At 43.4% G+C, this 22,860-nt stretch overlaps 1 long non-coding RNA gene across 1 annotated transcript in view; it reads left to right on the top strand.

Annotated features, from left to right (window-relative positions):
- LOC148112743 (uncharacterized) overlaps window positions 1-19,991 on the top strand; it is a 40,539-nt gene extending 20,548 nt beyond the window's left edge. Inside the window, exon 2 of the long non-coding RNA XR_015729039.1 lies at window positions 19,888-19,991. This is a non-coding gene — a long non-coding RNA (uncharacterized LOC148112743). The remainder of the gene's footprint in view (window positions 1-19,887) is intronic.
- The last annotated feature ends 2,869 nt before the right edge of the window (window positions 19,992-22,860 follow it).

Here is a 22,860-nt window from a genome sequence, read left to right as displayed (position 1 = left end):
AAATAGATAGATAGATAGATAGATAGATAGATAGATAGATAGATAGATAGATAGGAGGCGGGAGGCTCCTTAGTGCTCTCTGAGCATGGTTTCAACCCCACTCTTGAACCCAGAGCCACAAAGATTCTCTCCTGGAGCTATGCAGTCCAGCCTCCAAGAGGTTGAACTGGACTTCGGCCAGGGGGCCACGAAGAATTTCCCGTAAACCCAGGAAGGAAGGAAGGAAAGCAGAGCCCAGCTGGGCCCAGATGCCCGGCGCATCTCTCCCTCCATTTGCATGGAGGGGGGGGGCTCATTAGCCATTCCTGCCCTCCTCCACCCCCCACTCTGAATCAATCTAAGTGCACTGAAGTTGGGGGGGGGGGTAGAGCAGGCAAAGCAGACCGCTTAGAGATGGTAAAATATTAATAGCTTGACTAATTGATTTTCCCCCTCTGCAGTCCCTACCAGCACCGGAGACCCTTTAAGGAACTTCCCCCCCCCCCAACTAGGAAAGAGAAGCATTTAGGGGGCAGAGGATGATCAGATCAGGGGGCAGGGGAGGCTGGGGTTGGGGGGGGGCACGTCATTATCCTTTTGACCCCTTCCTGGATTGATTTGATTTGATTTTTTTTTGCAAATTCCCAGCCATTTCCTTTTCAGCAGCTGTTTGGGGTGGGGGGCAGAGGCAGAGATACCCCGATCAATGGGACCCTCGCCGAGTGGGATTTAAGGGGAGGGGGGGCTGAGGAGAAGGTGCAAAAAGGCAGAAGGGTCCCAGAGGCTCCATTTCCTGCGTGATGCCCCCCCCTTCAAGATGTCCAGAGGCGTTTTTTTGCACCCAGACTGCCCATCTGGTGCCAGACCTTCGCGCAGGAGAAATTTCCCCAGCTGTCACTAAGCCCCCCCGCCCTCAAACCCCCCCCACCCCATCAATGCTGGTTTATAGGCTGCCATCCTGGAGAGGGAATTTTTTTTGGGGGGGGGGATGTTTGGCAATCAAGAAGCCCCAACGTGATTCAATGCAACTTGTTGAGGTTGTGTGCGGTGACATCTGGCAGGAGGCGCCGAAGAGAGGGGAGGGGGGGGTCTCCTTCTGCGACCAGGTGGGGAGAAAGGGGTCTTTCTTCTCCCGTGGCCCCCTCCCTTCGGGCTCAGTGGGACTTCAGAAGGGCTCTGGTGGTGGCAGCTCACGTGCCAGGGAGAACGGGTGCAGGAATGGGGGATGGCTACTTTAGTGAAAAGAAGGAATGGGGGACGGACGGACACGATAGCATCTTCCAATATTTGAGGAGCTTCAACAAAGAAGAGGGAGCCCACCTATATCTATCTGTCTGTCTGTCTGTCTCGTTTTCTCTCTATCTATTTACCATTTTATCATTCTATCTATCTTATCCATCCACCCACCCTTCCTGCTTTCCATCCATCCATCTATCAACTATCTATTTCACTCTCTGTCTCATCTATCTATCTATCTAATCCATCCATCCATCCATATCTATCTATCTATCTATCTATCTATCTATCTATCTATCTATCTATCTATCTATCTATCTATCCATCTATCATCTATGCATCCATCCATCCATCCATCCATCTCTGTCTGTCTATCTATCTATCTATCTATCCATCCATCCATCCATCCATCCATCCATCCATCCATCCATCTCTATGTCTATGTCTATGTCTATGTCTATGTCTATGTCTATGTCTATCTCTATCTCTATCTCTATCTCTATCTCTATCTATCTATCTATTTATCTATCCATCCATCCATCCATCCATCCATCCATCCATCCATCCATCTATCCATCTCTCCCTCTTTTTCTCTCTCCCGTATTTGTTTTTTTATATCTATCATTTATCCACACACCTATCTATCTATCTATCTATCTATCTATCTATCTATCTATCTATCATCTATCTATCCATCTATCAATCCATCCATCCATCCATCCATCTCTATCTATCTATCTATCTATCTATCTATCTATCTATCTATCCATCTATCATCTATCTATCTATCTGTCTGTCTGTCTCTCTCTCTCTCTCTCACACACACACACATTATCCTTTCTCTTTCATCTCTCTCTCTCTCACCTGTCTGTCTGTCTGTCTGCCTGCCCATCATTTATCATCCCTCCCTCCCTCCCTCCCTCTCTGTCTATCATTTTGTGCTTTCACAGAAGGTTCTCAATCCTGGCGATGGAAGTGAACCCATTCTCAGAGTTCACACAGTACGATTTCACCCAGCCGGTTGGGCTACGCTCAGCCACAAACACACAAACAAACCAGGTTTAGAGGCTGGAGATGATAGGTCACCAGATCTTCCATCAAACTGCTCAAGCGTGTTGCATAAGCCAGCTTCACCTGGATCACAAAGTTTTAATTTTGCACAGACCGGATCATGGAACCTTGCCTGGTTCAGTCCGGTCCTTGTCAAGGCCGCCTGATTTTTGAGCTTGCAATGCGGAAGACATTTTCTCTTGTTTGGGTCCCATTTCATCTTCCACAGATGTTAGGAGGATCACTCCCATCATCCTCGCCAGCATGGCATACCTCCCCACATCCCTGTAGCCAAGTGGGTTGGGGATAGATGGGAGTTGTAGTCCACCCAAAGGCCTCTGATGGGAAGCCTTGCCTCTTGCAAATAACCTGGGGATGTGAGACACAGATTTTTTAAAAATCCGCAGCTGAAAAAGGAAATTGGATTTATGGAAAGATATCAGGGAGGCTAATTTTATGGATTTGCCATCGATCTGAAATTTTGCTTTCGCTGTGTGGGCAAACCGGCTGGTCTCAAGTTGGTTGCACGAAAGGGAAATATTATTTTATTTTTATTGTCGAATTCTGCCCATCTTCCTCAGCGGGAAGATAGGAAATAAATTATATATATAAATTATTTCTTTAAAAGGAGAATATTTGTTGCAACTCAGGCTTGAAAGGAGGGGTCCTTTGTGCTCTCTGAGCTTGGTTGAAGTTGCCCCTTCGTATTTTTTTCGTCTGCATTTATCTTCAATATTAATTGTGGGGAGGAAGATTAAAGGCTAAATCTTAAGGTTTGGTTAGTTTTAAGAGGAGATTGGACAACCATCTGTCTGAAATGGGAGAGAGTTTCTCACCTGAGCAGGGGGTTGGACTAGAAGACCTCCAAGGTCCCTTCCAGATTCTGTTATTCTATTATTCTGTTATTAATTGCAAAATATTTTTATAATACAAATACAAATTTGTATTTATACAAATATGATAAAATAAAATATGATAAAATAAAATAAATAAATAAATAAGCAAAGTTGCTTTTAGAGGACAGGGAGAAAGGTTCCACCAACCAAGACAAAAATAGGGAATTTGCAAACACGGACCGGTAGAAGGGATATCTCTCTAGGGAGGTCAAAAAAGTCAAGATGGCGTCAACTTTACCTTAATTTTAAGAGATGGAATATTATGAGCTTTGCAGGGCCAGCTTGCTTCTCTTGGAAATTTAATCGCGACTTTCATGTTCACAGCTAATCCTCGACTTACAACAGTTCACTTAGTGACCGTTCAAAGTGACAACCGCCCTGAAAAAAGGGACTTAACGACCGTTTTTCACACTTACGACCGTTGCAGCATCCCCGCAGTCACGCAATCAAAATTCAGAGGCTTCGCCACTGGCTCTTATTTAACGACGGTCGCAGTGTCCCAGTTGAGTCACGTGATCCCGTTTCGTGACCTTCTGACCATCAAAGTCCACAGGGAAAGCCAGATTCACTTAACAACTGTGTGACTCACTTAACAACCATGTGATTCACAATGGCTTGCTTAACAACAGAGGCAAGAAAAGTCGTAAAATGGGGGCAAACTGACTTAACCAATGTTTATTTTTTATTTTTTTATTTTATATCAAATTTATATACCGCTCTTCTCCCTAAGGACTCAGGGTGGTGTACAGCCAAAGTAAAAACATAAACTACAAACATTAAAATACAATTAAAAGATATATAAATATTTGGCCCCATAATTAAAAGCAATGACAAAACAATTAAAAACATTTTAAAAAGTGTTAGGCCAGCCTGGTTTGCTGTAAAAAGAAAGTTTTAAGGGCACAGCGGAAGGCACCGAGGTCTTGGATTCTCCTTATCTCTGGGGGCAGCTGGTTCCAGAGGGTAGGTGCCCCCACAGAGAATGTTTCACTTAACAACATAAATGTTGGGCTCAATTGTGGTCGTAACTCGAGGACTGCCTGCATTTTAACTTGCTGAATTTTAGGGCTCTGAATCCTTGTGATTGGGGTCTGGCAATCAGTTTTAGTGATTTGTTGGCTTAGAAATATTGGGATTCTTATCCGGTTCTGGATGGGTGAATGGATGGATGGATGGATGGATGGATGGATGGATGGATGAATGAATGAATGAACGAGGCGGAAGGGACCTTGGAGGTCTTCTAGTCCAGCCCCCAAACCTATACTCTTTTAGATAAGTGATTTGCTAGACTCTTCTTAAAAACTTCCAGTGTTGGAGAACCCACAATTTCTGGTGGCAAGCTGTTCCACTGGTTAATTGTTCTCACCCTCAGGAAATTGCTCCTTAATTCCAGGTTGCTTCTCTTCTTGAGGTGTTTCCATCCATTGTTTCTTATCCTGCCCTTCAGGTGTTTTGTAAAATAAATTGACCCCTTCCTCTTTGAGGAAGCCCCTCAAATACTGGAATAATGCTATCATGTTGCCCCTAATTCTTCTTTTCTTTAGACTGGCCAACCCCAAATCCGGCAACCGTTCTTCGTATGTTTTAGTCTCCAGGCCTTTGATAGCTGATAATAGATGATAGACTATTTTGTTTTTCTTTTAAAGGAAGCCACTTTTACAAACCTGAGTTATACGTTGGTTTCTGGCGACACCCAGAGAGTCGCTTTGCACAGTGACAAAGGCGAGGTATAAATTTAAGAAATGAAATAAGGAAATAAACACTTGGAGTGCATTCAGGAAAGGAGCATGAAATTTGGCTGTTTTTTAAGCGTGTCGTTCATGAGCCGTCTTGTTTTCGCTCATCTCACATTCCTTGTTTCTCTTTGATTGATTTCCTTCACCTTTATTATTTGAAATAAGAGTAATTGTTATTTGAAGTAGTAATAATTTGAAATATTAAGAATTATTAGTTGAAATAAGAATTTGAATTATTTGAAATAATAAGAATTATTAGCTGAAATAAGAATTTGAATTATTTAAAATTGTAATAATTTGAAATAATAAGAATTATTAGTTGAAATAAGAATTATTAGTTGAAATAAGAATTTGAATTATTTTAAATAATAAGAATTATTAGTTGAAATAAGAATTTGAATAATTTGAAATAATAAGAATTATTAATTGAAATAAGAATTTGAATTATTTAAAATAGTAATAATTTGAAATAATAAGAATTATTAGTTGAAGTAAGAATTATTAGTTGAAATAAGAATTTGAATTATTCAAAATAATAAGAATTATTAGTTGAAATAAGAATTATTCAAAATAATAAGAGTTATTATTCGAAATAATAAGAATAATTAGTTAAAATAATAATTATTAGTTGAAATAACAATAAATATTATTTCAAATATTAATTATTATTTCAAATAATAATTATTTGATATAATAATAATTATTACTATTTAATATAATAATTATTATTTCAAATAATAAGAATTATTTGAAAGACTTATTTGAAAAAATATTATTATTATTTGAAATAGTAAAGGCAGGATACAAACAATTGAAGGCGCTGAACATATCTGATACACCTTCCTCCTATTTTCCCCAACAACAACAACCCTGTGAGGTGGGAGGGGCTGAGAGAGAGTGGGGGGGTGAGATGGACCCAAAGTCACCCAGGCGGCTTTCATGGCAAGGGCAGAATTAGAACTCGCTACCTCCTGATGATTGGCCCCAAATCATCCCGTATATTAAGGGCTCCCTGAACAGGCTATGATGCTTAATAAAGGAACAGAGGAGAAGAAAAAAAATAGGACTTAATGACCACAATCGAGGCCAAAATTCCGTTGCTAAGAGAGACATACGTTAAGTGAGCTTTGCCCCATTTTGCGGCCTTTCTTACCACAGTTGTTAAGTGAATCATTGCAATTGTTAAGTTAGCACACAGTCATTAAGTGAATTCATCTTCCCCATTGCTTGTCAGAAGGTCGCAAAAGGGGATTACATGACCCCGGGACACTACAACCGTCATAAATATGAGTCAGTGGCCAAAACGTCTGAATTTTGATCAAGCGTGACCACGGAGAGGCTGTAACGGTCGTAAGTGTGAACAACGGACAGAAGTCACTTTTTTCAGTGCCATTCTCGTTTTGAACGGTTGCTAAATGAAATGTTGTAAATTGAGGACTCCCTATATTGCTACGTATCGGAGAGTTCTGTCCGGATTTGGCATTTTTGAGGGATGACCCCCATCCCCAGGCTGTAGGTTCCTTAAGGATAATGTTGCAGTCCTCACCTTATGACTACAATAGAACCCCAAATTTCCGTTGCTAAGCGAGGCCGTAGTGTTAAGTGAGTTTTATGATTTTAGGGTCTTTCTGCCGCAGTTGTTAAGCGGCAAAAGTTGTTTGGCTGTTGTTTAATGTGTGTGGCTTGTGTCTCTGTGTGACGTGCCTGAGAACACAACATTCTGACGATGCCGTTGCGGCAGCCATTTTGACTTGTTCAACCCCTATTCTCTGGAGACGCAGCATCGCCACAGATATTGTGACCCCCCTGAGGATGCCGGTGTGTTTTGGCGTTGTGGTGATTGGGACACACAACAAAAGCCCCCATTTTTCCTCTGGCCAAGACACACAACAACTCTGCAATTCTGGGGTATCTTGTGTAGCTGCAATTCTATTGTTGATGTCACAGGTCATCCTCGACTTATGACTGCAATTCCAACCAGAATTTCAATGCCTAAGCCAAGGCGGTTGTTAAGTGAGTCACACCCGATTTTATGAGCATGGATGTTAAGCGAATCACACACGGTTGTTAAATGAATCCGGATTCCCCCATTAAGACTCTGGGAAGGTCAGAAATAGTGATCGCATCCGGGAAGCTGCGACCGTAAAGGCAGGCCGGTTGCCATGCACCCAAATTTTATTCAAGGCTGCGACAGTCGTTAAGTGCAAGGAACAGGTTTAAAGTCACTTTTTTTTCAGTGTCCTGACTTCAGATGATCGCTAAACAGGTGGTCTTAAGTTGAGGACTATCTGAAATTCAATATTATGAACAAGAATTCGTATCTAGATGAAGTTTGGCGAGAAGAAGCAATACATGATAAGCTGCTTCCTCTGGAAATATCAGCAATTTTGCAGAATAATAGAGTTGGAAGGGACATTTGAGGTCATCTAGTCCAACCCCCTAGAGGAGATCCTATACCATTTCAGACAAACAGTTGTCCAATCTCTTCTTATAAACCTTCAGTGATGGAGCACCCACAATTTCCATGGGGGGAAACCAGGGTGAGCTCGCTGGATCTTTTTGGGGAGAAAATGACGTCGCTTTGTCCGAAAAGCATTTGAAAGGGGCAGAAATGAAATTGTGTGAGTGTGGGAAACTTTCAGTCGCAATTTGCAATTTTGTGTTGCTTTAGGGAATTTTTGCAGTGCTCCTTAAGTTTGACAGCTTTAAAGATGGGGGGACTTCAACTCCCAGAATTCCTCAGCCAGCAACGCTGGGGAATTCTGGGAGTTGAAGTCCACCCATCTTTAAAATTGCCACGTTGAGATACCTTACTCTAAGCTACGGATGGACACAATGGCAATACACAATTGTTACAAACGCCAAAGATTCTTGAAGGATGAGTGGGTGGCTTGAAAAACACAAAGTATAGAAATTTGAATAAAGATAAAGATAAAATCAGGGTGTGATGCAACGTCCCACATAGCTCTGTGCTCTTTCTCTCTTCCAGCACCTTAATGAGTGCATCTCCTTGCCTAGTCCATACAATGAACGAGTTTGCAAGAAGAAAACTTTGACGACTTGGTGTGTGGGGGGCACAACATTAGGGGGTGCATATCCGGGCATTCAGAACAGCCCCCCCCCATTTGACTGGCTTTCAACAAACATTTGTTTGAAATACTTTAGAGACTCCTGCTTGCTTTGTTATTATTTTTTTAACCTTTGTGAGTTTTCATATTGATTGCACGATGCGCATCACCCAATGCGTCACTCAGAGAAGCCATTTTAGGGATGCTCTGATCCTTTTCGTCTTGAATTTTGTGGCCGTCGTTTGTGAAAATCCGTCGAGCAGAACGAGAAAGTCCTGAAATCTCTTTTTCAAAGGATTTTCTTCCTCTTTCTGTGTTTTTTTTTTCTTTCCGGCAATTTTTGGACACACGAGCTGAAGCGTCGTCCTCCTGTTCTGTGTATGGCACTGGTAGAATTCACTGTGAAAACACTCGATCAGTGAATTACAAAGGGCCATAAACGGAGCAGCGAAAGAACCACGGGGGCGTCTGACCCACCTCCTTTTCTGTCGGGAATCGGTGGACAAACGTGGCGTTACGAGCAAGGATGCGATGGTTGTGGGCGTAAAGAAGCCGCCTTATCTGGCTCGGTGCGATCATCTCTCGGAGGCTGTTCACACAATCCTACAACAATGTTGTGATGATGTTGTGGGACAAGGCACGAAGGCCACACAGCTGGCTGAGGGTGCAAACTGCCCTTTAATGCCCCAAATTTCCCCTCAAACACTTCCACGTTCTTGGCGAGTCCCAGAGCAAAGACACACACACACACACACAGTCAGCAAAACAAAAGAATAGGGAAATGAGTCCACGAAGCAAGGACGAAGCAATGTGTCCACAAAGCAAGGAAGAAGGCAAGCAGTCTGGCAAACGCCAGACGTCTGCAACAGCACACAAAACTCCACTAATTCAGTGTTTGTTCCCGACAAACGACCCTCCCCATAGCATCTCCTTAAGTCTCAATCCCCAGGTGTGCCTTGTGAAGAGGGGCGGGGCGCTCTCCTTCTGAGTCATTGGGTCGGCCTGCGCTGTTCCTGCCTTCTCTCCACTCTCCATGCTCAGGGATTAGGAGGGAAGGTTCTGGTTCATCACCTGAGCTCCGTTGCTCCTCATGTCCACTGTTTGCCCTCTCTCGGTCATTCTGCCCTCGTTCCTCCCTGCTAACAAGCCGTACCAATCCTGAGGGACCCTGGGCTGCCTCATCCTGCTCCTCCCCACATTACTCCGAAGCCAACGAAGCCGCCCCCTCGATCTCCGTTGGCTCCAGCTCCGGCTCATCCTATTCTGCAGATTCAGGCTCCGACAGGGGCATGACAAATATCTTTGCAATCCTGCCAGGAGTATTGGTACAGGTAGTCTTCGACTTGCAACCACAAAGGAGCCTAACATTTCTTGTTGCTAAGTGAGATGTTGTTTGAGTTTTGCCTCATTTTTCAACCTGTCTCGCCACAGCTGCGAAGTGACTCGCTGCAGTTCTTAAACTTGTAATACGGTCATTAAATGAATCTGGCTTCCTCATTGACTTGGCTGGTCTGACGGTCTCAAAAGGGGAACGTGTGACCCCGGGACATTGCAGCTGTCATAAATAAATCCCTGGGAATTTTGATGACATGACCACAGTCATGCTGCAAAGGTCCTAAGTATGAAAAACAGTCACCAGTCACTTCACTCATTTCAGTGGCGTTGTAAATTTGAATTGTCACTAAGCGAATGGTTGTAAGTTGAGGACTACCTGTATTCATTTATTTATCTATCAAGGGTATTTGAACAAAAGAAGAAAACAGAAGGGAAAAAATGTCGGCCTTCCAACAGCGAAGCCATTTCCCCAAATCCTAAAGTTTTGTGTGAATGCGTGTGACTTCCAAAACCCGGGGGGGGGCGGCTATTTAGGGGAGGGTCCAACAACGGCGCAAGACCTTGGCTTGGCCCTTTTTGGCACTAGCACATTTTTGCTGTTCTCTGTATACGCCGAGCAATTATGTGTAGTGCCAATATGGGAGAAGTCAGAGACGGCAACGATTTTTCTCGTCTCCCGGAGAGGCAAGGATGCAATTTAGACAACACGGTGTTCCTTCTGGGTAGGAGTGGTGCGGTGGCCTAGACGTGGAGCTCTGGCCTCACAATCAGGAGGTTGATCCTAGGTAGAGACAGATATTTCTCTCTGTCTGGGCACAATGAAAATATATCTGCCGAACAAAACTCCGCATTGGTGACAGGAAGGGCATCTGGCCATTAAAACACTCTGCTAGCTCCATTCATTAGCTCAGACTTCACCCCGCAAGGGATTATGGGGTCGTTAAATGATGATGATGAGTGTTCTTTGTGGGTCCGAATAGCACAACTTTTGTCTCTGTCGGGGCGCCTTTTAATCATGGTTTGTGTGGTTTTTCTCCTCTGTGTCACGTCTCATTCGGGCTGCAGATTCAGCTCTTTGGATGGGAAACCATTTTGAATCATATTTTGAAGGACAGGCTGGTCTCGGAGTATGAAGGTTGTTTGGTTGACGGGATGGATGGATTCTGATAAATCAAGGAACATTGTTTATTCACTTGTTTTTATTCATTTCTTAAACTTGCAAAATGCCCATCATGTCAGAAGTGACTTTAGGCAGCTTACTGGCATTTGATTAAAATGCAGCATAAAACATTTAAAACAGTCAATTTAAAATTGGATTAAAATAGGATTTTGCCATTCTGGGCAAAATGCTGCCAGTTAATAGGAGGTGAACTTTGAAACACCAAAGCTAATTCGTAGATGTTAGTTCTATAGATGTTGGAGAGATTAAAACCAGCACCATGTGATTAAAATCACATATACGTTGCCATTCCAACATATGCAAAGGGCCTCGTTGGCAAAGAGAGGCTTAATAGAACCTCCATAATCAAGAGCAGTGTGCCTTAATATGAGAATTGTACTTTGGGGATGTTGGAAAAGACAGGCCAACATCTGAGCGCTGTATTGGCTGGGCTTTTGAGCACTTTCCATAGGATGGTGTTTCTTAACCTCCGCCATTTTAAGATGGGTGGACTTCAACACCCAGGATTCCCCAGCCAGTATGGCAGGCTGGGGAATTCTGGGAGTTGAAATGTTCACATCTTAAAGCATGCTGGTTTAGGAATTCTGGGAGTTGAAGTCCACCTATCTTAAGGCATGCTGGCTGCAGAATTCTGGGAATTGAAGTCCATCCATCTTAAAGCATGCTGGCTGAGGAATTCTGGGAGTTGAAGTCCATCTATCTTGAAGTAGGTGAACTGGGGAATTCTGGGAGTTGAGATCCACCCATCTTGAAGTAGGTGAACTGGGGAATTCTGGGAGTTGAAGTTCACACATCTTAAAATGGCTGACATTAAGAAACACCACTCTTGTGTAAATGGGTTTGTTGTTGTGACCCAACAGTAAGAAAAAATCTCCTGCCCGTTTTTGATCTTCCTCCAACTTTTCCGCTAGGATTTTAAGCAGTATGTTTAACTGGGCAAAGTTTAATAAATAAAAAAGTTTATTTATCAAGCCAGTTTCACTAACTTAGCAATTGCAGTGACTCACTTAGCAATGGTGGCCAGAAAGATTGAAAAACGAGGCAAAACCCCACTTAACAACTGTCCCACTTAGCAACCGAAATTTGGGGCTCGGTTGTGGTCGTAAGCTGAGGACTGTAGCCGTGCTTGGTCAATCCATTCCTTGAATGACGTCATCAAAATATTTATAGCCGGTTGCAAATGATACAGCTGGATTGGGATGTTTTAAAAATGCAACTCTGGCTTTTTTAAAAAAAAGACATTAGAAATTTAATGCCGAAGCAGATTGGATGGCACATTAAAAAACAAACAAACATGCATTTGTTATTATTTTATAATTGAATATCATTCTTTAAAATTGCAGAGTACTTGTAATGCTGCAACAAAATATTTATGAACTGAATGTTAATCAATTGTTCAGCTGAATCGAACGAATTAACCGTGGTAGTAAATTAAGCTATTTTTCTGAGATTGTGTAAAAAAGGGCACTCACCAAGGCTGAGTCTGCAAAACATCGTCATTTTCTTTCTGGGCAACTGAACGGAGCTGAGTGTTTACTGGCCAGATGCCCTTCCTGTCACCAGTGCGGAGTTTTGTTCAGCAGATACATTCCCACTGTGCCCAGAGAGAGAAATATCTGCCTCTACCTAGGATTGAACTCACAACCTCCTGATTGTGAAGTGAGAGCTCCACTTCTAGGCTGCCGCACCACTCCTGAGATTGCAAAACATACACAGTCAAAAAAAGTAACCTAGTTTAAAATTAATCCGTCTTTGCTTTGTATGGCAGTCTAGTCTTCAACCAAGCTTAGCGTTAAATGTAAAAAATTGGTGGATGGTACAGTTGACAAATATAGTAAATAGTCATAGAATCATCATCCATCAATCAAAAAAGTTCACATCTGATATGCGGCTCAAAAGAGAGATTGAAAAAATTATACAGGTGGTCCTTGACTTACAAGAGTTCATTTAGTGACCGGTCAAAGTTACAAAGGCACGAAAAAAAGTGACTTGGGGCTGTTTTTCACACTTACGACCATCGCAGCATCCGACGGGTTTGTCACATGATGAAAATTCAGACGCTTGGCACCTGACTCATAGTTATGACGATTGCAGTGTCGCCTTTTGCGACCCACCTACCTACGCAGAGATTCTCTTAACAAGCATGGCAAAAGAGTTGGAGGTGACTCACTTAACAACTGACTTGCTTAATGATGAAAATTCTGCTCCCAGTACGTGAAACCGGGAAGAATACAGGATTTGGGGTGAAAGGACTCGCTCCGGATTAGAATAATTTGAATGGTAGTCCCAGTTGACAATCATTTAAATAGGAGCCAGGCGTGTGCGGCAGCTGCCAAAAAAGCCGACACAGTTCTAGACTGCATCAACAGAGGGATAGAATCAGGATCACGTTAAAAGTGTTGATACCACTTTACAAGGCCTTGGTAAGGCCACACTTGGAATCCTGCATCCAGTTTTGGTCGCCACGATGTAAAAAAGATGTGGAGACTCTACAAAGAGTGCAGAGAAGAGCAACAAAGAGGATTAGGGGACTGGAGGCTAAAATATAGGAAGAACGGTTGCAGGAACTGGGTAGGTCTAGTTTAATGAAAATAAGGACGAGGGAAGACATGATAGCAGCCTTCCAATATCTCAGGGGCTGCCCCAAAGAAGAGGCAGTCAAGCTATTCTCCAAAGCACCTGAAGGTAGAACAAGAAGCAATGGGTGGAAACTAATCAAGAAGAGAAGCAACCTAGAACTAAGGAGAAATTTCCTGATAGTGAGAACAATTAACCAGTGGAACTCCTTGCCTCCAGAAAGTTGTAAATGCTGCAACACTGGAGAAGGAAGAGGTTGGACAACCATTCATCTGAAGTGGTGTAGGGTTTCCTGCCTAGGCAGGGGGTTGGACTAGATGACCTCCAAGGTTCCTACCGACTCGGTTATTCTGTTACTCTGCAATTCGGAATTTCTGTTGCTTTTGCATCCCAAAACTAGGTGGCTTCCTTGAATTCTTTCGGTGAGAGAGTATGTTTATTTATTTATAGGACGCTAAAAGCATCCTGCGAATCCATTATTGGCGTGCCTTACGGTAAAATATCAAATATCAAAACACGATAATGCTCGGCTTGCAACGGCTGGAACTTTGCAAGCCAAATGCGAGGAACTGAGCACTTAAATTGCCATTTTTAGGAGAGCATCAAAGCCAGCCACGATTCCACTTCCTCCTTGATAGATGCTTTTATTCATTCAGTTTTATCTCCTCTGGAAGCAGAGACTCCTGTACGGGTAGTCCTTGACTTACAACCAGAATTGAACCCCAAATTTCTGTTGTTAAGCGAGACATTTGTGAAGCGGGTTTTGCCCCATTTTACGGCCACAGTTGTTAAGTGAATCCCTGCAGCGGATAAGTTAATCACACGGTTATGAAGTGACTCTGGCTTCTCCGTTGATTTTACTTTGTCAAAAAGTTGAAAAGGGGGAATCACGGCGACGGTCATAAGTGTGAAGCAGCTGCCAAACATCCGAATTTGGATCACGTGATCATCGGGCAAAGGCCGTAAGTGTGAAAAATGGTGGTAAGTCCCTTTTTTCGGTGCCGCTGTCACTGTGAACTGTCACTAAATGAACTGCAGAGGTGATCCTTGACTTACAACGGTTTGCTTAGTGATGTTCGAAGTTACAGCAGCACCAAAAAAAGGGAACTTATGACTGATGTCCGTTTTTCATACTTACGACCATTGCAGCATCTCTGTGGTCAAGTGGTTCATAGTTATGACGTTTGCACTTTTTACGACCTTCTGACAAACAAGGTCCATGGGGAAGCCAGATTCACTTAATAACCATGTAACTCACTTAACGACTGCAGTGCTCCACTTAACAACCATGGCAAGAAAGGTCATAAAATGGGGCAAAACTCACTTAACAACTGTCTTGCTTAACAGCAGAAATTTTGGGCTCAATTTTGGTCGTAAGTCGAGAACTACCTGTGGGTTTGCTAAAGTTTGTATCTGAAAGAGAGACAGAAAGAGGAGGATAATCTTTTCTTCTCAATTTAGCCTTCAGCGGTGGATTTTTGTGTGTTTCCCATTCAAGTTTCAACAAGTCCCGAAGCTGTTTTATCTTTTCAAAATCAGCTAAGGTTGACTAGGATATACTGCTTGCAAGGTTGCCCCCCACCCCAATTCCCTCGGGGGGGGTGGAGAGAAGGGAAAACCACCCAGTCTGATATTGGCTGCGTTCAGACAACACACTTAGACTGCCCAGAGGAAAAATCTACCAGATGTATTTGCACCAATGATAATCAATTTGGGTCTCAGTTCGTTTTGTATTGAAGCTTAGCCAGTTAATCTGGGGATCGGCCCGCTGAGCCGACCCCGGAAATGGGTTAATTCAGGAACCACGTGGTTTATTTATTTATTTATTGGTTCGATTTATAGGCCGCCCTTCTCCGGAGACTCAGGGCGGCTTACAATGCGTTAAGCAATAGCCTTCATTCTTTTGTATATACCTGCTTAGTAGGGCTTTCGGCCCCCCCTAAGCAGTGTTTTTTTTTCTTTAATACAAAGTCAGCTTATTGCCCCCACAATCCAGGTCCTCATTTTACCTACCTTGAAAGGATGGAAGGCTGAGTCAACCTTGAGCCTGGTGAGATTCGAACTTGCAGTAATTGCGGGCAGCTGGTGCTACTTAACAGCACTTTAGTCTGCTGTACCACCAAGGTTGTGTGAAGATGGCCAGGATCTGAATTATTAGGTGATTTCGGTGCCTTTTAGGAACCTGCTTGGGATAAGATTGGGCTGAATATTGTGTCTCCTGAAAAATGCAACGTTTTGTATTGCTTGGGATTTTGAGGAAAAGTCAGAAATAAATTTATTGTATTTTTTTTTTTAATCCTTCTCGGTTGTCCCTCCCTTCAACTCCATCTCGATGCAATTTGTAATTTCCATGCGAAAGAGGGGATCAGCCTCCTTCTAACAATCTAAATTTTCTGTAACAGCTCCGTGCCCCATTTCCCCCCCCCACCCCCCCCTCCAAGAAACTGCAAACCTGAGATGACTTAATGGAAGCAGGGATGGATTCCAGACGTGCCCAGGAGCTTTCTGGTGGTTTCAGGGGATGAAAAGGAGAAGGAGCATCTTTTGAGAACATCCTTCATCCTTCCCCCCCTACCCCGCCCCCCACTTCTATCTCTAAAAATAAGGAATGATTTAATTTTCCTCAATTGATTCTGCATTGGGAAATGTAGGTATAATCTCCACATTTTTCTGGATCAAAGCAAAATCAGCCATGCTTTAATTTTTATGGGTATGCCCTGAGCTAGCTCAGAAAGAAAAGAAGACAAAGAAAGAGAGAGGGGGGTAGGGAGTGAGAGAGAGAGAAAGAGAAGATGGAAGGAAGAAAGAAAAAAGGAAGGGAGAGAGAGAGAGAAAGAAAGAGAAAGGAAGGAAGGAAAGAAAGGAAGCAAAAGAAAAAAAGAGAAGAAAGGAGGAATGAAATGGAGAGAAGGGAAGGAAGGGAGAAAGGAGGAAGTAGAAATAAATAAACAAGAAAGAAAGAAGGAAGGAAGGAGTGAGTAGAAAGAGAAAAAAGAAAGAAAGAAAAAGAAAAAAGGGAGGGAGGGAAAAAAGAAAGGGAGGGAGGAAGTGGAAAGAAAGAAAAAAGAAAGAAGGAAAAAGAGAAAGAAAGAAAGAGAAAGAAAGAAAGAAAGAAAAAAAAGAAAGAAAAAAGGAAGGAAGGGAAAAAGAAAGGAAGGGAGGAAGTGGAAAGAAAGAAAGGGAAAAAGAGCGAGAGAAAGAGAAAGAAAGAAAAAAGAAAGAAGGAAAAAGAAAGAAGAAAGAAAGAAAGAAAGAAAGAAAGAGAAAGAAAGAAAGAAAGAAAGAAAGACGCAAATATTAAACAGGTATGCAGCAGGAAGAAAGGTAGTTTAATGTTAATTTTAGGGTTCCCCCCACCCCACCCTGCTCCAGAGAAGGAAGGGGAATCAGGATCTGAAAAGGAAATAAACGTTTCAAGGAAAATAAACCAACATGAGTTTGCGGGGTGGGGAGGGAACGAGAGGAAAAATAACCCCGGGCACGGAGCCATCCTGGATGCTGAAGGAGGAGGCCGAACGAGAGGAAAACGAGGCCCTTTTACAATCTTTTCTGCAACCTGCCATCCGAAAACACCTGAATTAGCCCCTTGTTTTCTCTCTGCCGGAGTGGAACTCCCCAAGCGGCCTGGCAGGTAACAGACCGAGAGAGGTGTGCGGTTGTGGTGCCTTCTGACGCAGCTGGGACCCGGGGAATCTAGCGGTGTCCATCCTAACCCGATAAGCGGAGCCCTTCGGGGTGGGCCCAGGTGGGAAAATCACCCCAGGAAAGAGGAAAAAATTGGGATTAATTGCATTTTTCCCAGTTCTTTCTTCCATTTTGGGAATCAGAGGTGGTTTCCTTCCGTCCCTTGGCGGCAATTTGCTGACTTCACTGACATTAACTGCAAGTCAATGTCTCGGCTTGCGGCCGTTCGTTTAGTGACCGTTCGAAGTTACAACGGCGCTGAATTAAAAACGTGACTGATGACCACTTTTTACACTTTCACACTTACACAGCCAGCATCCCCTGCGGTCAGGGGATCGAAATTTGGATGCTTGACAACTGACTCGTATTTATGACAGTCACAGTGTCCCGCGGTCACGTGATCCCCTTTTGTGACCTTCTGACGAACAAAGTCAACGGGGAAGCCGGATTCGCTTAACCACGGGATTACTAACTTAACCAGTGCAAGGATTCCCTTAACTGTCTTGCTTAGCAACAGAAATTTTGGGCTCAATTATGGTTGTAAGTCGAGGACTATCTGTGGAATTGAAGAGAAGAGAATAATGAATACAACAAAAGAGAACAGAATAGAACAATGAATAAAACAGAACAATGAGTAGAACAGAACAGAATGAATACAACAGAACAGAAAAGAACAAAAAAGAAGATAATAATGAACAGAACAGAACAATGAATAGAACACAATGGAGAAGAACAATGAATAGAACAGAACAGCACAATAAACAGAACAATGAATATAATAGAACAGAACAGAACAATGAATAGAACAGAAAGAATAATAAATAAAACAGAATAGAACAGAACAATTAATATAATAGAACAGAACAATGAATACCACAGAACAGAACAGAATAGAACAATGACTAGAACAGAAAGAATAATAAATAGAACAGAATAGAACAGAACAATGAATCTAATAGAATAGAACAGAACAATGAATACAACAGAACAGAACAGAACAATGAATAGAACAGAAAGAATAATAAATAGAACAGAATAGAACAGAACAATGAATATAATAGAACAGAACAGAACAATGAATACAACAGAACAGAACAGAACAAAGAATAGAATAGAAAGAATAATAAATAGAACAGAATAGAACAGAACAATGAATAGAGTAGAACAGAATAGAAGCCAGATTCACTTAACAACCATGTAACTAACTTAACAACTGCAGCAATTCACTTCCCAACCGTCTCGCTTAGCAACAGAAATTTTACGACCCCCGGTGGGTCGTCACTTGAGGACAAGCTGTGCTCGGTTTTCTCTATGTGTGTTTAAGTCAGGGCGGGTAAAATATGAACCCAGCCAAGGGGTGGGTGGGTCTTTTTCGGCTTTCATGCTGCCCCCCCAGTCAGCGTCTGGCCGTGTCTCGACACATCTGTCAGGTCATCAAGCCAAGAGGGGTTTTTGAGGAGGGGTCAGAGGCTAAAAGCCTGGGGCCCAAATCTGGCCATCTCCCCAAAGCTGAACGAGAGGAGCATGGGCCCCCGTGATTCTGGAGGCAGCCTGCTTTGAGGTAGTTCTGTGTGTGTGTGTCTTTTTTTAAAAAAAGTTGATTTTATTTTATTCAGAAAGACAAAATACCAAATCCAAAAAAACTCCCCCTAAAAATTAAGAAGCAAAAAAGCAAGCCAAAATTATGCATAATACAAAATATGTAATATAATACAAAATATATAATATAGTACAAAGTACATAATAGAAAATATATAACACAAAATACATAATACAAAATATATATTTTTATATATAATATATATAACACTGAAAAAAAGTCACTCATCACCGTTTTTCGCACTCAGGACCGTTGCAGCCTCCCTGTGGTCAGGCGTTCAAAATTCGGACGCTTGCAAATTCGTATTTATGACGGTTGCTGGGATCATACGATCCCCCTTTTGCGACCTTCTGACGAGCAAAGTCAATCGGGAAGCCAGATTCACTTAACAACCGTGTTACTGACTTAACAACTAAAATGATTCGCTTAACGACTGTGGCAAGAAAGATTGTAAAAATGGGACGAAACTCACTTAACAAACGTCTCACTTAGCAACAGAAATATTGGGCTCAATTGTGGTCGTAAACCGAGGACTACCTCTATAAACATCATCTATTTATCAAAATACAGATAGTCTTCAACTTACGACCACAAGTGAGCCCCAAATTTCCATTACTAAGCGAGACATTTGTTAAATCTCTATAAATTTTGATAAATCAATCAATCAATCAATCAATCAATCAATCAATCAATCAATTTTTCCCTGTTTTATGACTTTTCTTGCCACCGTTGTTAAGCAAATCACTGCAGTTGTTAAGCGAGTCACACGGCTGTTAAGTGAATGTGGCTTCCCCATTGACTTTGCTCATCAGAAGGCTGCATAAGGGGGATCGTACGATCCCAGCAACCGTCATAAATACGAATTTCCAAGCGTCTGAATTTTGACCACAGGGAGGCTGCAACGGTCCCGAGTGCGAAAAACGGTGATGAGTGACTTTTTTTCAGTGCCATTGTAACTCCGAACGGTCACTAAACAAACCGTTGTTAGCAACACCTGTATCTTCGTTTGGCTCCTTAATAATAAAACTTTCCCTTACAATTTTGATTAGGCATTTTCCAATGAAAAAGTATGTGTTTGTGTGTGTTTGTATGTATTTGTGTGTGCAAGCACTGGTCTCTTCCACATCAAAGAGGTAGTCCTCAACTTACGACCACAACGGAGCCCAAACTTTCTGTGTCTAAGCGAGACATCCATTCAGTGAGTTTTACCCTATTTTTTGCCACGGTTGTTAAGCGAATCACCACAGTTGTTAAATTAGTCCCCCGGTTGTTAAGTGAATCTCGTTTCCCCATTGACTTTTCTCAGAAGGTCGCAAAAGGGGGTCAGGGGTACTGAATAAGGTCATAAATGTGAGTCCGTTGCCAACCACCCGCATGTAAATCACGTGACTGCGGGGGATGCCGCAACAGTCGTAAGTCTGAAAACTGGCCAAATAAGTCATGTTTTTCAGCGTTGTTGTCACTTCAAATGGTCACTAAGTGAACCATAGTAATTCGAGGACTTCTGTACGACCAATTTAATGTGTATGTTTTCTCTCCATTTCAGATCAGGCGTTTTATTCCCGTTCTGGTGCCACGCGACGCCATCCGGAACAGATGAAGCTACTGACCTTCGGCCGAGGGGAGTCGATGGTCTCTCCCTCTTGCTGTCTTTGGCAATGGTAGAACTCACACTGGTGAGCTATCTGGTTCCGGTGGTTCTAGACTTGCCAACTACCGCCTGGGGGCTTAGCCACTGCTTTCTCCCTTTCTCTCCGGACCACCGAGGGGTTGATGGTCAAGCTTCAAGGATGACCGAAGAGCCAACCGGCATCTCACCTCCTGGGTCAGTGGCTGGAGCAGGTACAGCCAGATGTGGAAACAAAATCATTTCTCTACCTGGTCAAAGTCACAGAGCAAGTGCCGCCGCATCTTCCTGGGTTGTCCGGCTGGCTTCGGAAGAAGAAAATTCTCTCTATGACAAAACTGCCATCTGTCAGAAATGGTGTAGCGCCGTGATGGCGAACCTATGGTACGGATGCCACAGGTGGCACGCGGAGCCGTATCTGTGGGCATTGCCCTAGCTCAGCTCCAGTATGCATGTGCGCGCTAGCCACCTGATTTTCGGCCCTTCCGGGCCCACCGGAAATCAGGAAACAGGCTGTTTCCAGCCTCCAGAGGGCCTTCGGAGGGATGGGGAAGGCAGTTTTCACCCTCCCCAGGCTCCTAGAAAGCCTCTGGAGCCTGGGGAGGGCGAAAAACGGGCCTACTGGGCCCATCGTGCCAAAAGCGCGGGGAGCGTGGGGGGTCACACATGTGCGGAGGGACAGGGCGCATCGAATTATGGGTGTGGGCACACAGATGCACAAACCCCCCACACTCCCCCCACTTTTGTCATGCAATGGCAAAAAGTTTAGCCATCACTGGTGTAGGATCTCCTGCTTGGTTAGAGGGTTGGACTCGATGACCTCCCTTCCAACTCTGTTAATCTGTTTTTAAAAAATTATAATTCTTTCCTAGCCAAATGGTAACTTCCATCCCCTACCATGAGGACTAGAAACATGGTCTTCTTCGTTTTTTTTTTTTAAATCAACATCAAAGTTGCCTTCCTAGGAATTCTGAGGAAGGGAGCTCTATGGAATCAGGGCTTTTGTTTGGAAAAAAGGGGGGGTACAGAAATCGGCCATCGGGTGGGGTGGGGGGCTCATGGGGGTGTAAGCCATGGTTAACGAATCTGTCTTGCTGGCTTTCCTCTTATGGAGGAGATGCTTAGAGGTAGTCCTTGACTTTCAACCGTTCGTTTAGTGACGGTTTGAAGTTACAACGGCACTGAAAATAATGACAATTTTTCACACTTACGACCGTTGCCGCATCCTCAGTGGTCGTGTGATTTACATTCGGATGCTGGACAACTGTCTCACATTTATGACCATTGCAGTGATCCCCTTTTGCGACCTTCTGGCAAGCAAAGTCGGTGGGGGGAAGTCAGATTCACTTAATGGCCATTTTCCTAATTTAACAACTGTATCGATTTGCTTACATACTGTGACAAGGAAGGTCGTAAAACGGGGCAAAACTCACTTAACAACTTAGCAAGTGAAAATTTGGACGCTGTTGCGGTCGTAAGTCGAGGACTTACCTGTATGTTTCTTTTAAAAAAAATACTGCATTTGACTTTCCTGTAAAGTTTGTTTGGGAATTCTGGGAGTTGAAGTCCCCCACCTTAAAATGGCCGCACACCTTTCCAGGTAAACCGACAGTCGACTCCGAGTTTCCCCATTGACTTCGCTGGTCTGAAATTCGCAAAAGGGGATCATGTGACACACACACCCCAGGGACACCATGACCGTCATAAATCCGAGTCAGCGTTGAAGTGTCTGAATTTTTATCATAGGGATGCTTGCAATGGTCATAACTGGGAAAAGCGGTCCTTCAAACTGGAATCCAGCAAAGAAAACTACGTTTTCCAAGCGCCCAGCCAGGTTTTTACCTCAGGAATGTTGGTTTTGTGAAATCAAGAATACTTCCCTCCTTTTGGACATAAAGGTAGTCCTCGATTTACGACACAACTGAGTGCAAAAATTGTGTTGCTAGGCGAGAGAGTGGTTAAGTGGGGGTTTGACTCATTTTACGACCTTTATGTCACAGTTGTTAAGTGAATCCCTGCTGTGATTTAGTCACACGGTTCTTAAGTGAATCTGCTTTGAGTTTGCTTATCCGAAGGTCACAAAACGGGATCACATGATCCCCGGGACACTGCAACTGTCATAAGTACATGCCAGTTTCCAAGCTTCTGAATTTTGATCATGTGACCACGGGGAGGCCGCAACGGTCGTAAGGGGGAAACAAAAGCCGTCACAAGTCCCTTTTTTCAGTGCCGTGGTAACTTCAAACGGTCACTAAACGAACGGTTGTAAGTCGGGGAAATACCTTGGAAGGAAGCCGAGGGGGGAAAGCGGAGGGCTGAATTATGGAGGGTGGGAGGTCCTGGACCCCCCCCAGGCTGTCCTGCGGGATGAAAAACCGGAACGGCGCATACAAGGACCTCCTGCTGTTTGAACATCTGTCAGTCTTTGGAAATCAAAAGCCAGAAAACAATTGTGGCTCTTGTTACATCATGTTCGTAATGGAGGGGGGGGGCGATGGGTGGGGGGTGGGGGGGCTTCTGTTCTTTGATCAGAGTCAGCCAAGACCCTCCCGGCGACTTGGGAAGCTGCTTCTGTCTTTACATGGAGTCCTCGACTTACAACACTTTGTTTAGTGGCTGTTCAGTATCGAAAAAAGTGGCTTATGGCCGTTTTTCACACTTACGACCGTCGCAGCCTCTCCTTGGTCACATGATCCAAATTCAGACATTTGGCAAACTGACTCGTGTTTGTGACGGTTGCAGTGTCCCCGGGGGAGTCGTGCAATCAGCTTTTGCGACCTTCTGACTTTCCTTTCTTCTTCCTTTTCCTTCTTCTTTCTTTGCTTCCTTCCTTCCTTTCATCTATCCATCGTTTCTCTGTCTACTTTCTCTCTTTCTCACCGTCCTCTCCTT

The sequence above is a fragment of the Pantherophis guttatus genome, chromosome 7 (genome assembly GCF_059756535.1).
Source record: "Pantherophis guttatus breed Tessera chromosome 7, ASM5975653v1, whole genome shotgun sequence".
Taxonomy (NCBI): domain Eukaryota; kingdom Metazoa; phylum Chordata; class Lepidosauria; order Squamata; family Colubridae; genus Pantherophis; species Pantherophis guttatus.
The sequence above is the reverse complement of the archived record's forward strand: the minus strand, read 5'-3'. Positions and strand labels throughout refer to the sequence as shown.